Genomic DNA, 13,892 nt, shown 5'->3' on the forward strand with positions numbered 1-13,892 from the left:
GTCTGGTAAAGAGATCCGGGTTCTGGCGTCTTTTTCCGGGTTCAATTCGGCCGTTGTGGGCCTCTGGAGGTGTTTGGGTCCGTGTTCCGGGCTCTGGGGGTGTCTGGTAAAGAGATCCGGGTTCTGGCGTCTTTTTCCGGGTCCAATTCGGCCGTTGTGGGCCTCTGGAGGTGTTTGTGGAGCTCATCCGGGCTCTGGGGGTGTCTGGTAAAGAGATCCGGGTTCTGGCGTCTTTTTCCGGGTTCAATTCGGCCGTTGTGGGCCTCTGGAGGTGTTTGGGTCCGAGTTCCGGGCTCTGGGGGTGTTTGGTAAAGAGATCCGGGTTCTGGCGTCTTTTTCCGGGTTCAATTCGGCCGTTGTGGGCCTCTGGAGGTGTTTGGGTCCGTGTTCCGGGCTCTGGGGGTGTCTGGTAAAGAGATCCGGGTTCTGGCGTCTTTTTCCGGGTCCAATTCGGCCGTTGTGGGCCTCTGGAGGTGTTTGGGTCCGAGTTCCGGGCTCTGGGGGTGTCTGGTAAAGAGATCCGGGTTCTGGCGTCTTTTTCCGGGTCCAATTCGGCCGTTGTGGGCCTCTGGAGGTGTTTGGGTCCGAGTTCCGGGCTTTGGGGGTGTCTGGTAAAGAGATCCGGGTTCTGGCGTCTTTTTCCGGGTTCGATTCGGCCGTTGTGGGCCTCTGGAGGTGTTTGGGTCCGAGTTCCGGGCTCTGGGGGTGTCTGGTAAAGAGATCCGGGTTCTGGCGTCTTTTTCCGGGTTCGATTCGGCCGTTGTGGGCCTCTGGAGGTGTTTGGGTCCGAGTTCCGGGCTCTGGGGGTGTCTGGTAAAGAGATCCGGGTTCTGGCGTCTTTTTCCGGGTTCGATTCGGCCGTTGTGGGCCTCTGGAGGTGTTTGGGTCCGAGTTCCGGGCTCTGGGGGTGTCTGGTAAAGAGATCCGGGTTCTGGTGTCTTTTTCCTGGCTTAATTCGGCCGTTGTGGGCCCCTGGAGGTGTTTGCGGACCTCCGCGGGTGAAATAATGGAAAAAAAAAAAAGTTAAAGTTTCCAGTCGGGACTATGTGGAGCGAAAAAAACCCGGACTTTTTTGGCTCCGTCAGAAACTAAGTAAAAGTCGGAATATGTGAAGGAAAGCTCAGAAAATGCCTGGGCTTTTTTAGATCGCTTCGATAAATTTTTTTTTAGCTCACATCACTGGGCCACCAGGTCGCAGATTTCAGAAACCTGGTTTTCGGAAACAGAGATCTCCAGGACAGGGCCCCGAGCTTCGGGGGGAGCGTTCCCCAGCTGGACCTAAGCATAGTGGGCCAGGCCCCGGGCGGAAAGAGGCTCCTGGAGCCGAGATACAGGGGTGGCTCCCCGCGCGACTTACCCGATTTCGGAGCACTATTTTCGGACAGTGATGGCAGAGCAGTGGGTGTACTGGATGGAGGAAAATAACAGCTCCAGAGAGCGGCAGAGACCAGACCATGACCCAGAACGGCACACTGTTCCCGGACAGTGATGGCAGACCAGCAGGTGTACCCCATGGATGAATAAAGAGTTCCAGAGAGCGTGATATCCCAGACCATGACCCAGAACGGCACACTATTCCCGGACAGTGATGGCAGACCAGCAGGTGTACCGCATGGATGAATAAAGAGTTCCAGAGAGCGTGATATCCCAGACCATGACCCAGAACGGCACACTGTTCCCGGACAGTGATGGCAGACCAGCAGGTGTACCCCATGGATGAATACAGAGTTCCAGAGAGCGGCAGAGACCAGACCAAGTCCCAGAACGACACACTATTCCCGGACAGTGATGGCAGACCAGCAGGTGTACCCCATGGATGAATAAAGAGTTCCAGAGAGCGGCAAAACCCAGACCATGACCCAGAACGGCACACTGTTCCCGGACAGTGATGGCAGACCAGCAGGTGTACCCCATGGATGAATAAAGAGTTCCAGAGAGCGGCAGAGACCAGACCAAGTCCCAGAACGACACACTATTCCCGGACAGTGATGGCAGACCAGCAGGTGCAGTGGATGGATGAATAAAGAGCTCCAGAGAGCGGCAGAGACCAGACCAAGTCCCAGAACGACACACTATTCCCGGACAGTGATGGCAGACCAGCAGGTGCAGTGGATGGATGAATAAAGAGCTCCAGAGAGCGGCAGAGACCAGACCAAGTCCCAGAACGACACACTGTTCCCGGACAGTGATGGCAGACCAGCAGGTGTACCCCATGGATGAATAAAGAGTTCCAGAGAGCGTGATATCCCAGACCATGCCCCAGAACGGCACACTGTTCCCGGACAGTGATGGCAGACCAGCAGGTGTACCCCATGGATGAATAAAGAGTTCCAGAGAGCGGCAGAACCCAGACCATGACCCAGAACGGCACACTGTTCCCGGACAGTGATGGCAGACCAGCAGGTGTACCCCATGGATGAATAAAGAGTTCCAGAGAGCGTGATATCCCAGACCATGACCCAGAACGGCACACTATTCCCGGACAGTGATGGCAGACCAGCAGGTGTACCGCATGGATGAATAAAGAGTTCCAGAGAGCGTGATATCCCAGACCATGACCCAGAACGGCACACTGTTCCCGGACAGTGATGGCAGACCAGCAGGTGTACCCCATGGATGAATACAGAGTTCCAGAGAGCGGCAGAGACCAGACCAAGTCCCAGAACGACACACTATTCCCGGACAGTGATGGCAGACCAGCAGGTGTACCCCATGGATGAATAAAGAGTTCCAGAGAGCGGCAAAACCCAGACCATGACCCAGAACGGCACACTGTTCCCGGACAGTGATGGCAGACCAGCAGGTGTACCCCATGGATGAATAAAGAGTTCCAGAGAGCGGCAGAGACCAGACCAAGTCCCAGAACGACACACTATTCCCGGACAGTGATGGCAGACCAGCAGGTGCAGTGGATGGATGAATAAAGAGCTCCAGAGAGCGGCAGAGACCAGACCAAGTCCCAGAACGACACACTATTCCCGGACAGTGATGGCAGACCAGCAGGTGCAGTGGATGGATGAATAAAGAGCTCCAGAGAGCGGCAGAGACCAGACCAAGTCCCAGAACGACACACTATTCCCGGACAGTGATGGCAGACCAGCAGGTGCAGTGGATGGATGAATAAAGAGCTCCAGAGAGCGGCAGAGACCAGACCAAGTCCCAGAACGACACACTATTCCCGGACAGTGATGGCAGACCAGCAGGTGTACATGATGGATGAATAAAGAGTTCCAGAGAGCGGCAGAGACCAGACCATGACCCAGAACGACACACTATTCCCGGACAGTGATGGCAGAACAGCAGGTGTACCGCATGGATGAATAAAGAGTTCCAGAGAGCGGCAGAGACCAGACCAAGTCCCAGAACGGTACACTATTCCCGGACAGTGATGGCAGACCAGCAGGTGTACATGATGGATGAATAAAGAGTTCCAGAGAGCGGCAGAGACCAGACCATGACCCAGAACGACACACTATTCCCGGACAGTGATGGCAGAACAGCAGGTGTACCGCATGGATGAATAAAGAGTTCCAGAGAGCGGCAGAGACCAGACCAAGTCCCAGAACGGTACACTATTCCCGGACAGTGATGGCAGAACAGCAGGTGCAGTGGATGGATGAATAAAGAGCTCCAGAGAGCGGCAGAGACCAGACCAAGTCCCAGAACGACACACTATTCCCGGACAGTGATGGCAGAACGGCAGGTGTACCGCATGGATGAATAAAGAGTTCCAGAGAGCGTGATATCCCAGACCATGACCCAGAACGACACACTATTCCCGGACAGTGATGGCAGAACAGCAGGTGTACCGCATGGATGAATAAAGAGTTCCAGAGAGCGGCAGAGACCAGACCAAGTCCCAGAACGGTACACTATTCCCGAACAGTGATGGCAGAACAGCAGGTGCAGTGGATGGATGAATAAAGAGCTCCAGAGAGCGGCAGAGACCAGACCAAGTCCCAGAGCGGTACACTATTCCCGGACAGTGATGGCAGAACAGCAGGTGTACCGCATGGATGAATACACAGTTCCAGAGAGCGGGAGATCCCGGCCGATGTCCGATGACGAAGCACTGTATGGGACACTTTGAAGGAATGGTCGGTCTCCTGGATGAAAAGAACTTTAATTTTCTGACTTAAAATACGGAGTTAAAGTTTCCAGTCGGGACGATAAGGAGGGCAAAAAAACCCGGACTTTTTTGGCTCCGTCAGAAACTAAGTAAAAGTCGGAATATGTGAAGGAAAGCTCAGAAAATGCCTGGAGAATTTTGAGCGGACCGGAAAAAAAAAGTTCCAGCCGACATCACTGGGCCACCAGGTCGCAGATTCCTGAAACCCGGTTTTTAGAAACATAGGCCTCCAGTCGTGAAGACCGGCGTTTGTGCGGTTCGGATCCGACTCAGACCTCAGTATTTTCGGACACCCTCGGACAGTGGCGGGGGTGGAAGAACCGGAGCCTCATGCAGAACTGGCTGTCGGGGAGCAAGCGGACGCTGCCCCGGCAGGAGGCATCATTCCGGGCACTGTGGCTGATCGGTAGCTTTCGTGGATGGATGACTGAGCGAACGAACGAGATGACGGCGGTGCGTCCTGGCTGATGTCCCAGTACGGGGCACTATTCTCGGATGCTGATGGCAGAACAGCAGGTGCAGTGGACGGATGAACACACAGTTCCAGACAGCGTGATATCCCAGACCATGTCCCAGAACGGCCCACTATTCTCGGATGCTGATGTCAGAACAGCAGGTGTAACGTATGGATGAACACACAGTTCCAGACAGCGGGAGATCCCAGACCATGTCCCAGAACGGCCCACTATTCTCGGATGCTGATGTCAGAACAGCAGGTGCAGTGGATGGATGAACACACAGTTCCAGACAGCGGGAGATCCCAGACCATGTCCCAGAACGGCACACCATTCTCGGATGCTGATGTCAGAACAGCAGGTGTAACGCATGGATGAATACAGAGTTCCAGAGAGCGGCAGAGACCAGACCATGTCCCAGAACGGCGCACTATTCTCGGATGCTGATGTCAGAACAGCAGGTGCAGCGGACGGACTAATACACAGTTCCAGAGAGCGGTATTTCACGACAGATATCCGATGATGAAGCGCTATTGTCGGACACTGATGGCAGAACAGCAGGTGCACTGGATGAAGGAAATTAACAGAACATAGTTCCAGAGAGCGTGATATCCCAGACCAAGTCCCAGAACGGCGCGCTATTGTCGGACACTGATGGCAGAACAGCAGGTGCACTGGATGAAGGAAATAAACCGAACATAGTTCCAGAGAGCGTGATATCCCAGACCAAGTCCCATAACGGCCCACTATTCCCGGACACTCATCTACTTAAAATCTTCCTGATTACCTGCCAGAACAGAGCAGATCCAGAGAGCGGTATTTCACGGCAGATATCCGATGATGAAGCGCTGTTGTCGGACACTGATGGCAGAACAGCATGTGCGGTGGATGAAATAAACAGTTCCAGAGAGCGGTATTTCACGGCAGTTATCCGATGATGAAGCGCTGTTGTCGGACACTGATGGCAGAACAGCAGGTGCGGTGGATGAATTAAACAGTTCCAGAGAGCGTGAGATCCCGGCTGATATCCGATGAAGAAGCACTGTTCTCGGACACTGATGGCTGAACGGCAGGTGCACTGGATGGATGAAATAAACAGTTCCAGAGAGCGTGAGATCCCGGCTGATATCCGATGAAGAAGCACTGTTCTCGGACACTGATGGCTGAACGGCAGGTGCACTGGATGGATGAAATAAACAGTTCCAGAGAGCGTGAGATCCCGGCTGATATCCGATGAAGAAGCACTGTTCTCGGACACTGATGGCTGAACGGCAGGTGCACTGGATGGATGAAATAAACAGTTCCAGAGAGCGTGAGATCCCGGCTGATATCCGATGAAGAAGCACTGTTCTCGGACACTGATGGCAGAACGGCAGGTGCACTGGATGGATGAAATAAACAGTTCCAGAGAGCGTGAGATCCCGGCTGATATCCGATGAAGAAGCGCTATTGTCGGACACTGATGGCAGAACAGCAGGTGCGGTGGATGGATGAAAGAAACAGTTCCAGAGAGCGTGAGATCCCGGCTGATATCCGATGAAGAAGCACTGTTCTCGGACACTGATGGCAGAACGGCAGGTGCACTGGATGGATGAAATAAACAGTTCCAGAGAGCGTGAGATCCCGGCTGATATCCGATGAAGAAGCGCTATTGTCAGACACTGATGGCAGAACAGCAGGTGCGGTGGATGGATGAAAGAAACAGTTCCAGAGAGCGGTATTTCACGGCAGATATCCGATGATGAAGCGCTATTGTCGGACACTGATGGCAGAACAGCAGGTGCAGTGGATGGATGAAGTAAACAGTTCCATAGAGCAGGAGATCCCAGACCATGTCCCATAACGGCACACTATTCTCGGATGCTGATGTCAGAACAGCAGGTGTAACGCATGGATGAATACACAGTTCCAGACAGCGTGAGATCCCTGACCATGTCCCAGTACGGGACACTATTCTCGGATGCTGATGTCAGAACAGCAGGTGCAGTGGATAAATGAAATAAACAGTTCCAGAGAGCGTGAGATCCCGGCTGATATCCGATGAAGAAGCACTGTTCTCGGACACTGATGGCAGAACGGCAGGTGCACTGGATGGATGAATACACAGTTCCAGACAGCGTGAGATCCCTGACCATGTCCCATAACGGCACACTATTCTCGGATGCTGATGTCAGAACAGCAGGTGTAACGCATGGATGAATACACAGTTCCAGACAGCGTGAGATCCCTGACCATGTCCCAGTACGGGACACTATTCTCGGATGCTGATGTCAGAACAGCAGGTGCAGTGGATAAATGAAATAAACAGTTCCAGAGAGCGTGAGATCCCGGCTGATATCCGATGAAGAAGCACTGTTCTCGGACACTGATGGCAGAACGGCAGGTGCACTGGATGGATGAATACACAGTTCCAGACAGCGTGAGATCCCTGACCATGTCCCAGTACGGGACACTATTCTCGGATGCTGATGTCAGAACAGCAGGTGTAACGTATGGATGAACACACAGTTCCAGACAGCGGGAGATCCCAGACCATGTCCCAGAACGGCCCACTATTCTCGGATGCTGATGTCAGAACAGCAGGTGCAGTGGATGGATGAACACACAGTTCCAGACAGCGGGAGATCCCAGACCATGTCCCAGAACGGCACACCATTCTCGGATGCTGATGTCAGAACAGCAGGTGTAACGCATGGATGAATACAGAGTTCCAGAGAGCGGCAGAGACCAGACCATGTCCCAGAACGGCGCACTATTCTCGGATGCTGATGTCAGAACAGCAGGTGCAGCGGACGGACTAATACACAGTTCCAGAGAGCGGTATTTCACGACAGATATCCGATGATGAAGCGCTATTGTCGGACACTGATGGCAGAACAGCAGGTGCACTGGATGAAGGAAATTAACAGAACATAGTTCCAGAGAGCGTGATATCCCAGACCAAGTCCCAGAACGGCGCGCTATTGTCGGACACTGATGGCAGAACAGCAGGTGCACTGGATGAAGGAAATAAACCGAACATAGTTCCAGAGAGCGTGATATCCCAGACCAAGTCCCATAACGGCCCACTATTCCCGGACACTCATCTACTTAAAATCTTCCTGATTACCTGCCAGAACAGAGCAGATCCAGAGAGCGGTATTTCACGGCAGATATCCGATGATGAAGCGCTGTTGTCGGACACTGATGGCAGAACAGCATGTGCGGTGGATGAAATAAACAGTTCCAGAGAGCGGTATTTCACGGCAGTTATCCGATGATGAAGCGCTGTTGTCGGACACTGATGGCAGAACAGCAGGTGCGGTGGATGAATTAAACAGTTCCAGAGAGCGTGAGATCCCGGCTGATATCCGATGAAGAAGCACTGTTCTCGGACACTGATGGCTGAACGGCAGGTGCACTGGATGGATGAAATAAACAGTTCCAGAGAGCGTGAGATCCCGGCTGATATCCGATGAAGAAGCACTGTTCTCGGACACTGATGGCTGAACGGCAGGTGCACTGGATGGATGAAATAAACAGTTCCAGAGAGCGTGAGATCCCGGCTGATATCCGATGAAGAAGCACTGTTCTCGGACACTGATGGCAGAACGGCAGGTGCACTGGATGGATGAAATAAACAGTTCCAGAGAGCGTGAGATCCCGGCTGATATCCGATGAAGAAGCGCTATTGTCGGACACTGATGGCAGAACAGCAGGTGCGGTGGATGGATGAAAGAAACAGTTCCAGAGAGTGTGAGATCCCGGCTGATATCCGATGAAGAAGCACTGTTCTCGGACACTGATGGCAGAACGGCAGGTGCACTGGATGGATGAAATAAACAGTTCCAGAGAGCGTGAGATCCCGGCTGATATCCGATGAAGAAGCGCTATTGTCAGACACTGATGGCAGAACAGCAGGTGCGGTGGATGGATGAAAGAAACAGTTCCAGAGAGCGGTATTTCACGGCAGATATCCGATGATGAAGCGCTATTGTCGGACACTGATGGCAGAACAGCAGGTGCAGTGGATGGATGAAGTAAACAGTTCCATAGAGCAGGAGATCCCAGACCATGTCCCATAACGGCACACTATTCTCGGATGCTGATGTCAGAACAGCAGGTGTAACGCATGGATGAATACACAGTTCCAGACAGCGTGAGATCCCTGACCATGTCCCAGTACGGGACACTATTCTCGGATGCTGATGTCAGAACAGCAGGTGCAGTGGATAAATGAAATAAACAGTTCCAGAGAGCGTGAGATCCCGGCTGATATCCGATGAAGAAGCACTGTTCTCGGACACTGATGGCAGAACGGCAGGTGCACTGGATGGATGAATACACAGTTCCAGACAGCGTGAGATCCCTGACCATGTCCCATAACGGCACACTATTCTCGGATGCTGATGTCAGAACAGCAGGTGTAACGCATGGATGAATACACAGTTCCAGACAGCGTGAGATCCCTGACCATGTCCCAGTACGGGACACTATTCTCGGATGCTGATGTCAGAACAGCAGGTGCAGTGGATAAATGAAATAAACAGTTCCAGAGAGCGTGAGATCCCGGCTGATATCCGATGAAGAAGCACTGTTCTCGGACACTGATGGCAGAACGGCAGGTGCACTGGATGGATGAATACACAGTTCCAGACAGCGTGAGATCCCTGACCATGTCCCAGTACGGGACACTATTCTCGGATGCTGATGTCAGAACAGCAGGTGTAACGTATGGATGAACACACAGTTCCAGACAGCGGGAGATCCCAGACCATGTCCCAGAACGGCCCACTATTCTCGGATGCTGATGTCAGAACAGCAGGTGCAGTGGATGGATGAACACACAGTTCCAGACAGCGGGAGATCCCAGACCATGTCCCAGAACGGCACACCATTCTCGGATGCTGATGTCAGAACAGCAGGTGTAACGCATGGATGAATACAGAGTTCCAGAGAGCGGCAGAGACCAGACCATGTCCCAGAACGGCGCACTATTCTCGGATGCTGATGTCAGAACAGCAGGTGCAGCGGACGGACTAATACACAGTTCCAGAGAGCGGTATTTCACGACAGATATCCGATGATGAAGCGCTATTGTCGGACACTGATGGCAGAACAGCAGGTGCACTGGATGAAGGAAATTAACAGAACATAGTTCCAGAGAGCGTGATATCCCAGACCAAGTCCCAGAACGGCGCGCTATTGTCGGACACTGATGGCAGAACAGCAGGTGCACTGGATGAAGGAAATAAACCGAACATAGTTCCAGAGAGCGTGATATCCCAGACCAAGTCCCATAACGGCCCACTATTCCCGGACACTCATCTACTTAAAATCTTCCTGATTACCTGCCAGAACAGAGCAGATCCAGAGAGCGGTATTTCACGGCAGATATCCGATGATGAAGCGCTGTTGTCGGACACTGATGGCAGAACAGCATGTGCGGTGGATGAAATAAACAGTTCCAGAGAGCGGTATTTCACGGCAGTTATCCGATGATGAAGCGCTGTTGTCGGACACTGATGGCAGAACAGCAGGTGCGGTGGATGAATTAAACAGTTCCAGAGAGCGTGAGATCCCGGCTGATATCCGATGAAGAAGCACTGTTCTCGGACACTGATGGCTGAACGGCAGGTGCACTGGATGGATGAAATAAACAGTTCCAGAGAGCGTGAGATCCCGGCTGATATCCGATGAAGAAGCACTGTTCTCGGACACTGATGGCTGAACGGCAGGTGCACTGGATGGATGAAATAAACAGTTCCAGAGAGCGTGAGATCCCGGCTGATATCCGATGAAGAAGCACTGTTCTCGGACACTGATGGCTGAACGGCAGGTGCACTGGATGGATGAAATAAACAGTTCCAGAGAGCGTGAGATCCCGGCTGATATCCGATGAAGAAGCACTGTTCTCGGACACTGATGGCAGAACGGCAGGTGCACTGGATGGATGAAATAAACAGTTCCAGAGAGCGTGAGATCCCGGCTGATATCCGATGAAGAAGCGCTATTGTCGGACACTGATGGCAGAACAGCAGGTGCGGTGGATGGATGAAAGAAACAGTTCCAGAGAGCGTGAGATCCCGGCTGATATCCGATGAAGAAGCACTGTTCTCGGACACTGATGGCAGAACGGCAGGTGCACTGGATGGATGAAATAAACAGTTCCAGAGAGCGTGAGATCCCGGCTGATATCCGATGAAGAAGCGCTATTGTCAGACACTGATGGCAGAACAGCAGGTGCGGTGGATGGATGAAAGAAACAGTTCCAGAGAGCGGTATTTCACGGCAGATATCCGATGATGAAGCGCTATTGTCGGACACTGATGGCAGAACAGCAGGTGCAGTGGATGGATGAAGTAAACAGTTCCATAGAGCAGGAGATCCCAGACCATGTCCCATAACGGCACACTATTCTCGGATGCTGATGTCAGAACAGCAGGTGTAACGCATGGATGAATACACAGTTCCAGACAGCGTGAGATCCCTGACCATGTCCCAGTACGGGACACTATTCTCGGATGCTGATGTCAGAACAGCAGGTGCAGTGGATAAATGAAATAAACAGTTCCAGAGAGCGTGAGATCCCGGCTGATATCCGATGAAGAAGCACTGTTCTCGGACACTGATGGCAGAACGGCAGGTGCACTGGATGGATGAATACACAGTTCCAGACAGCGTGAGATCCCTGACCATGTCCCATAACGGCACACTATTCTCGGATGCTGATGTCAGAACAGCAGGTGTAACGCATGGATGAATACACAGTTCCAGACAGCGTGAGATCCCTGACCATGTCCCAGTACGGGACACTATTCTCGGATGCTGATGTCAGAACAGCAGGTGCAGTGGATAAATGAAATAAACAGTTCCAGAGAGCGTGAGATCCCGGCTGATATCCGATGAAGAAGCACTGTTCTCGGACACTGATGGCAGAACGGCAGGTGCACTGGATGGATGAATACACAGTTCCAGACAGCGTGAGATCCCTGACCATGTCCCAGTACGGGACACTATTCTCGGATGCTGATGTCAGAACAGCAGGTGTAACGTATGGATGAACACACAGTTCCAGACAGCGGGAGATCCCAGACCATGTCCCAGAACGGCCCACTATTCTCGGATGCTGATGTCAGAACAGCAGGTGCAGTGGATGGATGAACACACAGTTCCAGACAGCGGGAGATCCCAGACCATGTCCCAGAACGGCACACCATTCTCGGATGCTGATGTCAGAACAGCAGGTGTAACGCATGGATGAATACAGAGTTCCAGAGAGCGGCAGAGACCAGACCATGTCCCAGAACGGCGCACTATTCTCGGATGCTGATGTCAGAACAGCAGGTGCAGCGGACGGACTAATACACAGTTCCAGAGAGCGGTATTTCACGACAGATATCCGATGATGAAGCGCTATTGTCGGACACTGATGGCAGAACAGCAGGTGCACTGGATGAAGGAAATTAACAGAACATAGTTCCAGAGAGCGTGATATCCCAGACCAAGTCCCAGAACGGCGCGCTATTGTCGGACACTGATGGCAGAACAGCAGGTGCACTGGATGAAGGAAATAAACCGAACATAGTTCCAGAGAGCGTGATATCCCAGACCAAGTCCCATAACGGCCCACTATTCCCGGACACTCATCTACTTAAAATCTTCCTGATTACCTGCCAGAACAGAGCAGATCCAGAGAGCGGTATTTCACGGCAGATATCCGATGATGAAGCGCTGTTGTCGGACACTGATGGCAGAACAGCATGTGCGGTGGATGAAATAAACAGTTCCAGAGAGCGGTATTTCACGGCAGTTATCCGATGATGAAGCGCTGTTGTCGGACACTGATGGCAGAACAGCAGGTGCGGTGGATGAATTAAACAGTTCCAGAGAGCGTGAGATCCCGGCTGATATCCGATGAAGAAGCACTGTTCTCGGACACTGATGGCTGAACGGCAGGTGCACTGGATGGATGAAATAAACAGTTCCAGAGAGCGTGAGATCCCGGCTGATATCCGATGAAGAAGCACTGTTCTCGGACACTGATGGCTGAACGGCAGGTGCACTGGATGGATGAAATAAACAGTTCCAGAGAGCGTGAGATCCCGGCTGATATCCGATGAAGAAGCACTGTTCTCGGACACTGATGGCTGAACGGCAGGTGCACTGGATGGATGAAATAAACAGTTCCAGAGAGCGTGAGATCCCGGCTGATATCCGATGAAGAAGCACTGTTCTCGGACACTGATGGCAGAACGGCAGGTGCACTGGATGGATGAAATAAACAGTTCCAGAGAGCGTGAGATCCCGGCTGATATCCGATGAAGAAGCGCTATTGTCGGACACTGATGGCAGAACAGCAGGTGCGGTGGATGGATGAAAGAAACAGTTCCAGAGAGCGTGAGATCCCGGCTGATATCCGATGAAGAAGCACTGTTCTCGGACACTGATGGCAGAACGGCAGGTGCACTGGATGGATGAAATAAACAGTTCCAGAGAGCGTGAGATCCCGGCTGATATCCGATGAAGAAGCGCTATTGTCAGACACTGATGGCAGAACAGCAGGTGCGGTGGATGGATGAAAGAAACAGTTCCAGAGAGCGGTATTTCACGGCAGATATCCGATGATGAAGCGCTATTGTCGGACACTGATGGCAGAACAGCAGGTGCAGTGGATGGATGAAGTAAACAGTTCCATAGAGCAGGAGATCCCAGACCATGTCCCATAACGGCACACTATTCTCGGATGCTGATGTCAGAACAGCAGGTGTAACGCATGGATGAATACACAGTTCCAGACAGCGTGAGATCCCTGACCATGTCCCAGTACGGGACACTATTCTCGGATGCTGATGTCAGAACAGCAGGTGCAGTGGATAAATGAAATAAACAGTTCCAGAGAGCGTGAGATCCCGGCTGATATCCGATGAAGAAGCACTGTTCTCGGACACTGATGGCAGAACGGCAGGTGCACTGGATGGATGAATACACAGTTCCAGACAGCGTGAGATCCCTGACCATGTCCCATAACGGCACACTATTCTCGGATGCTGATGTCAGAACAGCAGGTGTAACGCATGGATGAATACACAGTTCCAGACAGCGTGAGATCCCTGACCATGTCCCAGTACGGGACACTATTCTCGGATGCTGATGTCAGAACAGCAGGTGCAGTGGATAAATGAAATAAACAGTTCCAGAGAGCGTGAGATCCCGGCTGATATCCGATGAAGAAGCACTGTTCTCGGACACTGATGGCAGAACGGCAGGTGCACTGGATGGATGAATACACAGTTCCAGACAGCGTGAGATCCCTGACCATGTCCCAG

The sequence above is a fragment of the Gasterosteus aculeatus genome, unplaced genomic scaffold (genome assembly GCF_964276395.1).
Source record: "Gasterosteus aculeatus unplaced genomic scaffold, fGasAcu3.hap1.1 HAP1_SCAFFOLD_42, whole genome shotgun sequence".
In the NCBI taxonomy this organism is placed as follows: Eukaryota; Metazoa; Chordata; class Actinopteri; order Perciformes; family Gasterosteidae; genus Gasterosteus; species Gasterosteus aculeatus.